This window comes from Lynx rufus, unplaced genomic scaffold (assembly GCF_022079265.1).
Source record: "Lynx rufus isolate CCGP_SWC_20201006 ecotype Redwood Valley unplaced genomic scaffold, mLynRuf1.p SCAF_12, whole genome shotgun sequence".
NCBI classification, from domain to species: Eukaryota; Metazoa; Chordata; class Mammalia; order Carnivora; family Felidae; genus Lynx; species Lynx rufus.
This window is the reverse complement of record NW_025814826.1, coordinates 4,346,576-4,359,595: the sequence shown is the minus strand read 5'-3', so window position 1 is coordinate 4,359,595 and position 13,020 is coordinate 4,346,576. Positions and strand designations below refer to the sequence as shown.

The following is a 13,020-nucleotide window of genomic DNA, read 5'->3' as shown; positions in this document are numbered from 1 at the left end:
ATGTGGCTCCATAGAAGCTTCAGTTCAGCCAAGGTTAGTAATAATCTTTTCTCTTGACGCATGTGAGGAGGCCATGTATCAATGTATGACTCCAATCCATTTTCTCATTAGTATAATAACTGCACAAAAAGTTATTGTGAATGCCTCAAAACATAACAGAAAAGTTAAAGTAAATGATAACTAAAGAAAAATGGAAGACAGGAACTTGTCTTTGAGTGCATTTATTCATTTGCACTCCTGATTTTTTTTTTCACTTCTAAAATTTATTTATTTATTTATTTATTTATTTTTTTAAATGTTTGTTTATTTTTGAGAGAGAGAGAGAGAGCACAAGCGAGGGAGGGGCAGAGAGACAGAGGGAGACAGAGATCCAAAGCAGGCCTCCAGGCTCTGGGGCTTGAATTTATGAACCACAAGATCACGAGCTGAGCCAAAGTCGGATGCTTAACCAACTGAGCCACCCAAGTGCCCCGATTTATTTTTTAAGTGTAAAACTCAGTAAATGTAGAAGTTGAAGGCGAAGAGAAAAACACCGACAATAAATTATTTAAATTTTCCTCTTTCCAAATATCTAAACCATCCCATGTACCACTGTTTCCAGTGTAGCTTGTGAAACCCAAAACTTCTGACTTCCCTTCACTAGTCTGAAATAAGTCCAGTAGAGATCGCACTGGTGAGGTGCCAATTCTCTTTCCTTCTTGTATACCGAGAAGTTCAGTTCTTTCCTTATCTAATACCACAGTTGGTTACATATTTTCTTATTTACTCCTAGTGTTTCGACTTTACCAAAAGGTAAACTATCCATATTCCCTTTTGTCACATTCATTGGGCTCCTCAGGAGGACTTTGGGATGGAGTCTTTGCCGGAACTGTTAGGTGATCTTATTAACTGTTCGTTGCTAACAGATCAGAATTGCGACCAAAGGATGAAGATCCTTTTCCTTCAGATCCTTTGCTGGGAAAAGCACAGTATCTGACTTCTGCTTTGGTTGAGATGCAGTGTTATCTGTATTGACATTAGAAACTTGTACATACACCTGTACCCTCCATGGATGATCTATCGTTAATTCTTCTAAGTCATTTTCATTTATTATTAAGTTATGTCCAGAAATGTCAAGAACACATCCCTATTTATTTTTATGTGGGCATAGATGTGTAAAATTTAGTTTTATGTCATTTTCAGCAGGGTTTAACATGTACCATTTACTAGCCATTTTCTCATCAAACCCTCTCAATTCACTTGAAGGGTCAAGGATGCATTCTGAAATAAGCACAAACTTTTATTCAGGTTCCTGCGTTTCTTTGTACATGAAACTCTGCCCAATTCCCTGTACATTATTTTCTCTGAAGTCTTTCTGAGAAATATGTTGCAATTCCAGCTTTTCTTTTGGTTCAGACTTTTTCAGGATAGTTGCAATAACAGGAGAAAAGGATTTCTATAAAACAGTGTATTTTATTATTTTCTTTTTGGTTATGTCCCTTTCATGTTCCACAAAGTGAAAAATTAACTTAGATACAGTATCATCAACAACTTGACAGAGATTGCTCTGGGCAGTTTCTGGGTTGCTTACTTAGAAGATGAGTTTTGAGATCTTCAAATTTCTGCAAGCAATATTCACCGTCTCTTGTTTCTTCTTCTCTTTCAATTGGAGTTGAATTGGGATGCCATCTGCTTGGGTTTTTTAGTTTAAACTAAGCAATCAGCTTTTGGATGCTGGAGGGCTTATCTACATCAAATAGACTGGAATGCTTCTGAATAATTTATAAAAGGCATATTGGTCAACTGAAGACAAAATGGTCTATAAAGTTGGCTTGTATTTTCCATCTTCACAAAAGGTTTTTTGGGTCTACCTCTTCTTGCTTTCTGGGTGCCAATACCTACTCTTTTCCCCATAAATATGAGGAATTTGTACTCCCCATGATATGGCATTTGATAGTACACTATAGGAAGGAATAACATCATGGTCCTTGATAGCTGTTTCAACCAATGCTTTTCCTCTGCTCAAACGTGCTGAGTCTAGAGACCTAAAAGAATTTCCATCATGGCTGGGATGTGGTGAAGTGGTTTGGGCAGTATGGACTTGGTACAGAAGAAATTCTTAACAACGTTTGTGCAAATTTAGCTTCTTTTTTTATTTGAAGTAACATAACTAATATCTTTGCTGGGAAATTCTTCACTGCCCTCTCAGCTACCAGATACCAGATATAGTGACAGAAGGTAAGTCAGTATAAAAAGCTTTCCCCGGGGCGCCTGGGTGGCGCAGTCGGTTAAGCGTCCGACTTCAGCCAGGTCACGATCTCGCGGTCCGTGAGTTCGAGCCCCGCGTCGGGCTCTGGGCTGATGGCTCGGAGCCTGGAGCCTGTTTCCGATTCTGTGTCTCCCTCTCTCTCTGCCCCTCCCCCGTTCATGCTCTGTCTCTCTCTGTCCCCCCCCCCAAAAAAAAAAACGTTGAAAAAAAAATGCTTTACCCAAAGTGGCTTATGTTTGGATTTTTAGAAAGTGCTTATGTTACTGTGCTCTGATTTTTAAAAAAGATTGTTTTTCAATCAGTTTGTTTCCAACATTATTAATTTATGTAATGATGCAGAATACAATCAGGAATTTAACTTGGACAGGTATGTTTAAATATTGCCTCTCCCATAATATCTCTAAGTTGAATGTTACCTAGTTTATTTTATTTCTTCTCTATTTTCATGTGCCATAGGCCATTGGTACTTCTTCAGAAAAAAGAAAAAAATCAATTATATAACTTTAAAGGAATTAGCACTTTCATATGGTTGTTTCCATTGAATTCAAATTTCTTATGCTGTAAATCATGTTAATTAAATAGTTTATATATGATTTGAAATCAAATACACAATTGACGCTTTTGGAATCTCTGTCTCTGAGACTCTTCTTCGTGTATACCTTACCCTTCTAAAGGCAAAACTAAGTAACTCTCCAAAGGACAGCTGTAGTAACGATCTCTTCCTTAATTTAGAGGTTAGGCTGGAGTTAATGATAATTAAACCTTCATCACATATTGTCTAACTTATAATAGTTTTGTAACATAAAAGGAAACTGCAGAGTAAATAATCTAGCAAATCTATTCATTCCTAACTCATCTTGCTTTAAACAAGGTGTTTGATTATTGTAATTTGATTTTCATACAGAAAGAGCATGAAACATAGCTATAGGTATGTCTAGTCATATATTCATGGTTTTATTCTAAAAGAAATTGCAGGCCCCCTTGCTGAAATCTGACAGAAATAAGCCAATTATAAGGTTCAGATGTAAAATGTAGATATTGCATCTCTGCGAGACTCCTCACTGTGGTATTCAGTCACTGACATTAAGCAATCTGTCATTTTCCTCAATCATCAAAATCCCATCTGCAGGTGACAGTTGCTGTCAGAGAAGGCTAGAAACAGCTGCTCCCTAATTATGAGGAATACGAATAGAGGGATGTAAGAAAGTCCAAGCTGGATAATTCTTGAGGCTGGCAAAAATGATTGCTACGGTAGAATGCAACAGCAAAGGAAAATTTGGGGGAGTATTTCTTACAGAGGCTCACCTACACACGAAGAATCTGCTGGCCACGCCCCCTATAGGGGTGTATTTAAATGCTCTTCTAAATGTTAGGTAGACATAAGCAGGTTGCAAGAGCTTTGATTTAAGAATGTTCATTTAACTAGAAATGAATGGTCTCCAAGAACAAGTTTCAGAAAGTTTTCTTCCTCTGGATTATTCATTTGTTTAATTTAAAAGCAAAGATTTGAGCACACTTCCTTTCAACACAGCAATGGCCACTAATGGATCCCATTGCCTGTAACTAATGAAAAAGAATTGTGGCAAGGCATTTCCTTCTTAATCTATAATTTGCCTTTTCACTATCTCTTTCAAAATAGAAATGGGCTTTCCGCAAAGTGTGTTTAACTCTTACACAATACTAGTGGGAATGCAAAATGGAACTGGTACTTCCAATGAAAGAGAATTTGTCATTATAAAATTAGATATATCACATAATATATATTATACATAACTTTACCTTTGGTCAGCATTCTAAGAAATTATAGTGAAGATAAAATGCCAAAAAATCAATAAACAAATGTATGCATAATAATAATCTTCTTCTTCTTCTTCTTCTTCTTCTTCTTCTTCTTCCTCTTCTTCTTCTTCTTCTTCAATTTACATCCAAGTTAGTTAGCATATGTTGTAGTAATGATTTCAGGAGTAGAATCCAGTAATTCATCCCCTATGTATAACACCCAGTGCCCATCCCAACAAGTGTCTTCCTTCATGCTCCTTGCCCTTTAGCCTATCCCACCACAAACAACCCCTCCATCAACCCTCTGTTTGTTCTCTATGTTCAATAGTCTTTTATGTTTTGTACCCCTCCTTGCTTTTATATATATATTTTTGCTTCCCTTCCTTATGTTCTTCTGTTATGTATCTTAAATTCCACATATGAATGAAGTCATATGATATTTGTCTTTCACTGACGGACTAATTTCGCTCAGCATAATCCCCTCCAGTTCCATCCATGTTGTTGCAAATGGCAAGATGTCATTCTTTTTGATTGCCGAGTAATGCTCCATTGTATATATATACCACATCTTCTTTATCTGTTTATCTGTCGATGGACATTTGGGCTCTTTCCATACATTGGCTATTGTTGATAGTGCTGCTATAAAGTTGGGATGCCCTTCAAAAGGGCACACCTACATCCTTTGGATAAATACCTAGTATTGCAATTGCTGGGTCGTAGGGTGGTTCTATTTTTAATTTTTTGAGGAACATCCATACTATTCTCCAGAGTGGCTGCACCAGTTTGCATTCCCACCAGCAGTGCAAAAGGGTTCCTCTTTCTCTGCATCCTTGCCAACATCTGTCGTTGCCCGAGTTGTTAATTTTAGCCATTCTGACTGATATGAGGTGGCATCTCGTTGTGATTTTGATTTGTATTTCCCTGATGATGAGTGATGTTGAGCATATTTTCATGTGTCTGTTAGCCATCTGGATGTCTTCTTTGAAAAAAGTGTCTATTCACGTCTTTTGCCTATTTCTTTACAGGATTTTGTTTTTGAATGTTGAGCTTGATAAGTTCTTTATAAATTTTGGATGCTAATCCTTTATCTGATATGTCATTTGCAAATATCGTCTCCCATTTCATTGGCTGCTGTTTAGTTTTGCTGATTGTTTCCTTCGCTGTGTAGAAGGTTTTTATCTTGATGAGGTCTCAAAAGTTCATTTTTGCTTTAGTTTCCCTTGCCTCCAGAGATGTGTTGACTAAGAAGTTGCTGCGGCCAAGGTCAAAGAGGGTTTTGCCTGCTTTTCCCTCTAGGACTTTATGGTTTCCTGTCTCACATTTAGGTCTTTCATTCATTTTGAATTTAGTTTTGTGTCTGGTGTAAGAAAGTGGTCCAGGTTCATTCTTCTGCATGTCGCTGTCCAGTTTTCCCAGCACCATTTGCTAAAGAGACTAGATTATTTATTCCACTAGATGTTCTTTCCTGCTTTGTCAAAGATTAGTTTGCCATACACTTGTGGGTCCGTTTCTGGGTTCTCTACTCTGTTCCATTGATCTGAGTGTCTGTTTTTATTCCAGTACCATACTGTGTTTATGATTACAGCTTTGTAATACAGCTTGAAGTCCGGGATTGTGATGCCTCCAGCTTTAGTTTTCTTTTTGAGGATTGTTTTGGCTATTCAGGGTCTTTTATGGTTCCATACAAATTTTAGGATTGTTTATTCTAGCTCTGTGAAGAACGATGGTGTTATTTTGATAGGGATTACATAGAATATGTAGATTGCTTTGGGTACTATTGACATTTTAGCAATATTTGTTCTTCCTATCCAGGAGCATGGAATATTTTTCCATTGTTTGTGTCTTTTTCAATTTCTTTCATAAGCTGTCTATACTTTTCAGTGTATATGTATTTTTCACCTCTTTGGTTAAGTTTATTCCTAGGTATTTTATGGTTTTTGGTGCACCTGTGAATGGGATCAATACCTTGACTTCTCTTTCTGGTTCTTCGTTACTGGTGTGTAGAAATGCAACCAATTTCTGTGCATTGATTTTATATCCTGTGACTTTGCTGAATTCATGGATCAGTTCTAGGAATTTTTTTGGTGGAGCTTTTTGAGTTTTCCATATACAGTATCATGTCGCCTGCAAAAAATAAAAGTTGGACTTCCTCCTTGCTGATTTGGATACCTTTTATTTCTTTGTGTTGTCTGATTGCTGAGGCTAGGACTTTCAGGACTGTGTTGAATAACAGTGGTGAAACTGGACATCCTCTCATGTTCCTGATGTTAGGGGGGAAGCACTCTGTTTACACCCATTGAAGATGATATTAGCGGTGGGTCTTTCATATGTGGCTCTCATGATCTTGAGGTATGATTCTTCTATTCCTACTTTCTTGAGAGTTTTTTTATCAAGAAAGAATAACTGTATTTTGTCCAATGCTTTCTCTGTATCTGTTAAGAGGATCATGTCATTCTTGTCCTTTCTTTTATTGATGTGATGTATCACATTGATTGATTTGTGGATATTGAACCAGCCCTGAATCCCAGGTATAAATCCCACTTAATCGTGGTGAATAATTCTTTTAATGTATTGTTGGATCTGGTTGGCTATTATCTTGTTGAAAATTTTTGCATCCATGTTCATCAGGGAAATTGGTCTATGGTTCTCCTTTTTAGTGGGGTCTTTGTCGGGTTTTGGAATCAAGGTGATGTTGGCCTCATCAAATGAGTTTGGAAGTTTTCCTTCCATTTCTATTTTTTGGAGCAGTTTCAAAAGAATAGGCCTTAACTCTTCTTTAAATGTTTGGTGTAATTCCACATGGAAAGCCACCCGGACCTGGACTCTTGTTTTTTGGGAGATTTTGATTACTGATTCAATTTCTTTACTGGTTATGGGTCTGTGGAATTTTTTTATTTCTTCCTGTTTCCGTTTTGGTAGTTTATATGTTTCTAGGAATTTGTCCATTTCTTCCAGATTTCCCAAATTAGAGGCATATAGTTGCTCATAATATTCTCTTTTTATTGTTTGTATTTCTGCTATGTTTGTTGTGATCTTTCCTCTTTCATTCTTGATTTTATTTATTTGGGTCCTTTCCTTTTACTTTTTGGTCATACTGGCTAGATTATTTTATCTCTGCAAAAAGGGATTCTATGCTTTTTTCAAGTATAGTATTCTTATTATCATGATTCTAAATTCGAGTTGAGATATCTTGCTTCTATCATTGTTGATTAAGTCCTTGGCTGTCATTTCTTCCTTCTTTTTGGTGGGGTGAATTCCTTCAGTTTGTCATTTTGGAGGAATAAAAATAATTAATAAAAAATTCAAAATCAAAAAATTAAAAACAACACAAACAATCAAATAAAGGAAGCTAGATTCTAGATGTGTTTTGGTATGGTTGTTGAAAAAAGCTTGATAGAATGAGGAAAAACAGAAAAAAAAGAAAAGAAAACATATAAAAATTAAAAAGTGAATACAATAAAATAGAATAAAATGAAATGAAGTAAAATAGGATAAAAAAATCTATAAAAAATTGAAAGACTATAGTAAAAATTTAAGAATTGGTAAAAATGGAAAATAAAAATAAAATTTTTCTTCTTCTGTATCCAACAATAAGGAAAGAAAAAGAAAAATGAATAGATGGACCAGTAAGCAGAATGAAATCCTTATGAAATTACATCCAGTTTCTCCTCGAAGTCAAACTATGAAGAATTTTATAGTCCACACACGAAGCAGGAGAGATTTCCACTAGGTGGCAATGCTTGGCTTACTGGGGTGGATTATTGTGGCGCGTGGGCACATGTATGGACATGTGTGGGAGGGGTGAAAATGGGGTCACCCAGCGTCCTAGTCTCTAGCGCCAGAACTCTGTGCTCTCACCAGCGACAATCAAGCACCCCTCCTTTGTCTCTGGCTTCTGACCATTCCCTGCTTCTACACTGTTGTGTCCAAGCTGTCTGCCTGCCGGGGGACACCTCCTTGCTGAATTTTCATCACAGATGGAGCTGTCCAAACCGCTCACTTCTGAGGGCCCCGTGACATCGATTTACTCTGACCCGCTGGGGGAGGGTCTCCCTGAGCAATGGCTGGGTTTTGGCTTGTCCCTGGGAATGCTCCTGTGATTGCACAGCTACGGAGGCTAACAGATTGTGGCCGGGTGCCAGCTTGCCCCAGAAAGAGTTCATGTGATTGCATAGCGGCAGTGGTTCAGCGATTATAGCAAATCGCAACACACAACTGATGCCAATCACCACACCCTGGCGTCTTTGTTCCAATACCAGCAATTGTCTGTCCTCTGAGGCCTGCTGGGACCTTTGCCTATGGGGTAGCCACATGACCTCTACCAAATGCCCTCCTAGCAGGGGAACCACTTCTCCCCATGTCGCCCATGGACCCCTTGGACCTTGCTGCCTGCTCCTAGGGATTTGCCCTTCCCACCAAAGCAATGCCAGGTATTGAGCTCCAGAATTGCTGACTCTGGTCTCCCCTGTGTATAGAGTCCTAATGGTATTGAAACCTTCTCCTTCTCCTTTCTTCCTTTCTTGTTCAGTCACTTCCACTTTTTCTCTTTCCCTCCAGCTACTTTTGGGGAGAGTGCTTTTCCTGTACTCTCCCTTCTGTCTCCCTCCTCTCCACAAAAACATTTCCCTACCCTTTGTGGCTTCTCTCTCCCCCAGTTTACCTCTCCATGCATGTACCTGCCAAGTTCTGTGGCTCAAGTTATGCAGATTGTTGTGTTAATCCTCAGATCAGTTTTCTAGGTGTGCAAAAGGGTTTGGTGCTGATCTAGCTGCATTTCAAGGACGAGAGATGCACAGAACTTCCATGCTGCTATGCCATCTTGGTCCCTCTCCTGCATAATACTATTCTGAAACTCAATTTTAAATGATAAAGATCAGAAAGAATTTAAATGTCCATTAATAATTAATAAATTATGATATAGCCATACAATGTAGTACACAAAGCTCGATGCACTATTATGGCAAAATCTCCATGAGTCATTATTAGATTTAAAAAATAAGGTTAAAGATATCCACATAATTTGAATATTATTATTTTGAATACCTAAGAAGGGAGAAACGTAAACATATGTATTCACACATACATATATATGTATGTGTGTATATATATATATATATATTTCAAGTTTATTTCAGATGACTTTATTAACAAGTGACTATGTTGAGTTTTCCTTCCAAGTAACTAGGATAGTTTGGAAGGACATGCATATCAGTGCAGGAAAACTGGTGAACCTGAATCACATGACTGGGCACGATATCAAGCTCTCTTGTGAATTATCTTCTCTTTTATCTTTAAGTTTTTAATTATTTTATTTGAGTACAGTTGACACAAAGTGTTACATTAGTTTCAGGTATACGACATACTGATTCAACAAGTCTATGCATTGTGCTATGTTCTCCATAAGTGTAGCCACCTTCTGTCCTCCTACATTGGTATTATAGCATCATTGACAATGCTGTGCCTTTTATTCCCATGGCTTATTCATTCTGTGACCAGAAGCTTGTATCTCCCTCTCCCTTCACTCATTTTTCTCTATCTCCACCACCTTGCCTCTGGCAGCCTTCAGTTTGCTCTCTGCATTTATAGGACTGATTCTGCTTTTTATTTATTCATTTGTTTAGATTCCACTTATGAGTGAAATAATATGGTATTTTTCCTTCTCAGTCTGACTTATTTCACTTAGCATAATACCCTGTAGTTCCACCTATGTTGTCTCAGTAAGCATGACCTCTTTTTTATGGCTGCATATTATTCTACTGCATATATATACGGCATCTTCCTTATCTATTGATGGACCCTGAAGTTGTTTGCATATTTTGGCTATCGTAAATAATTTTGCAGTAAACATAGAGGTTCATATATCTTTTCAAATTATGTTTTCATTTTCTTGGTGTAAATATTCACTTATATTTTAAAAATGGTTATTTATACCTCCTTCTGTGATAGAATAACTGTACTAGAATTTCCCTGCAACTGAAAGTGAACTAACAAAATATACAAAGCATCGATTTTTAGACCTTACAAAATTAGAAGCACAGGACTATTTCTCAGAGCAGGGAAATCCATGAGTTGAGGCCAGTATATTCTTTGGATCTCTGCATAGATAAAATTTCCTGGAGTTGAAACAATGAACAGAGGTGGAACACAAGGAGGTTGTCATGATCCAACTGTACTGATGAGACAGAAATCATAAGTAGGGGCTCTGACACCTGGGTCTATTGGGGAAGTTCACTAGAGAAAGACCAGAGCTGGGAGAGGGAAAGATGGAATTCTCTATCAACATTACACTAGGATCCTTGGCTGCGTCTTATCTGTCATACAGGTGCAGCAGCTTGGGTTGACAACAGAATGAAAATGGTAGAGATTTTGCACGCCAGGAAACACAGGAGTTTCAGACCAGCCAGAGTGGCAAAATCTTACCACGTATCTGAAATATTCAAATAAGACAGTAGAATGGCTACACTGAAGACGAAGAAATGTACTAAAATAAGGATTCTTGAAGGCTGTAAGACATTCTAAAACCATGTCTCAACAAGATCATTTTAATTTGCAAGTAAACCAAAATGGGGGGGGGGATATTCATAATACACATATTTGATCTTCAATCTGTCTCCAAAATAACAATGTTCACAAATATTTAGAAAACAAATTAAATTTAAAATAAGAAAAAAACCAATAAAAATGTGCAAAGATGTGAAGAGAAACCTCACAGAAGATATACGAGCAGACAAAATACCTTGAAAAAAATGCTCACCTTCCTTAGAGATCAGATAAATGAAAAGTAATCACATCACTTTCACTAGCATGGCTAACATTAAAAGTCTGGATCACTGAAAAGTTTTTTGAGGACTTTGAACGACTGACGTTATTAAAATTGTTGACTGGAGTGTAAATGGAATTTGGTAGCTTTTTTGGTAATCCCAAGCATACGCCACCCCAGGAACTAGCAACTTAGGAACTCTGCTACTTGAACGGATCGAAAGGCAACGAAAGCACGTGTCCTCAAAAAGATGTGGGCAAGATTGCTCACGGCATTTTGTTCAGAATCACTTCAAACTGGAACCCCCTTGTTGGTCAATATGTATTCTGGATTGAATTGTATCCCCAAAGTTGGTTGAGGCCCTAACCCCCAATGTGCCTGTACTTGTAGATAGGGCCAAAAACGAGGTAGTTAAGGAAATATGGTCATTATGTGACTGGGGCTTTTTCCTAAGATGATTAATATCCGTATAAGAAAAGGCACCAGAGGGGTCACTCTCTCTGCCATGTGAGAAAACAGTGAAAAAGCACCCATCTGCAAGCCGGAAAGAAGGTCTACCAAGAGCTCACTATACTGGCACTCCGATCTTGGACTTCCAGCCTCCAGAATTCTGAGAAAATAAATTCCTGCTGTGTAGGCCACCTAATCTACAGTGTTGTGTTACAGCCCCTGGGCCAATACAAGATGTAGAAAGAAAAATAAACTGTTATAAATAGAGAAGACAAAAATGTTTAAACGCACCTATAGGTAATGCAGGCATCAGCATAGTCTAATGTCAACGACGTCACATTGAGTAAAATCGACCAAACATTAAAGAATATGTGCCACAGAATTTCAGTTTCATTAATTTCTACAGGGACAGAGGCCAGGCTGGTGATTGAGACGAACGAGGGTGGGTGATTGACAATAAAGGGGAAATTTCCGGGATGATGCAATCCCTGTCTTCATTGGAGGACTAGTTACATGGGTAACCTTTTTAGCGAATTTGGATTTCTATGAAGCTACATAATTTTCATGGGTCAAAGAAAGACAATCCTAAATTTTAAAGCTGGAGGAGACTTCAGACTTAATCTGGCCGCTTCTTTATTTTAATGAAGCGAAAGCAATGATTTCCCATTGTGTTTTACTGGCTAAGTCAGAACAATTATCAAAAATTTTTTTTTGATTGCAGGGTAGTATTGTTTGTTTTTATTATATTTTATTAGTTTTTACTTTGTTGTCTTTGATAAGAGGACATTTTACATATTTTTAATAGTCACCTGCAACACCATAAATAAAATAGTAAAATTTCTGGTTACTAAAAAAATCTGAAAATAAGAAAATAAAGTTATTTCTTTATTGCACTGTCATTCAGAGTACGTTCTCTTATTTACTGTCTATATGAGTTTGAACAGGTTGTGCTATTTATCAGTGACTTGTTTCTTTTATTTACTTACAATTTAGTCATCTAAATTGCACATTAGAAGACCACAAGGTGAAGGGATCTCGCCTCCTTCTGTCTCCCCTTCCTCACGCAATTTTTTATGGCCAGCAACGGGAATAATCTATATCTGTAATAGTCCAACAAAAATGTGCTCAGTAAATCAGGGATGAAAAGCCAGGAAAAAAATAAGGAAAATCGAGGAGTAAAAAAATTGATATAAATTATTCAAAATGCTAATTTTTGTATAATATGAAAACTTTAATTTCAAAGTAATCTCAGCATTTGTTTAGATATAAATACAACGGGTATTTATTGAGTGTCTCCCAACAACACTGGAAAGTAAGCATTTATAGATGAAGATACTGAAATTCAGAAAAGCTTAACAAATTGCTCTAAATTACACACTTGGTATTTACAAAGCCAGGGCTAGAATTTTAATTGACTGACATAAAAAATAGTGATGGATAACAACACAGTCATTAAAATTCCAACGCCTAAACAATCATTGCATCATTGTTAAATCTGTAGAGATGTAAAATCAATGAAATAAACATATACCTCCTGGATGGAGTCAGTTTCACTTACTATAATAATAGTTTGAAGCTTAGCTTACCGATTTAGCCAGTATTGTTATTTACCTTGACAACAGTTGTTATTTTGTGTAATTATTGCTGAGCTCTATAGTTAATTATTATTATTTTTTGTTTACAGCTGCAATCCAATAAACATTTCTGAATGGCTTTAGACTAGAGCAGTGGCTAAACTGTTTTGAAGAAAGAGAACTTTCATCATTGGTAAAGTCTGCAAATA

The 13,020-nt window shown here is 37.1% G+C and overlaps 1 pseudogene; it reads right to left on the bottom strand.

Annotated features, from left to right (window-relative positions):
- Positions 1–482: 482 nt before the first annotated feature.
- On the bottom strand, positions 483–8,340 carry LOC124507942 (protein DBF4 homolog A-like; annotated as a pseudogene).
- Between the last annotated feature and the right edge of the window lie 4,680 nt (positions 8,341–13,020).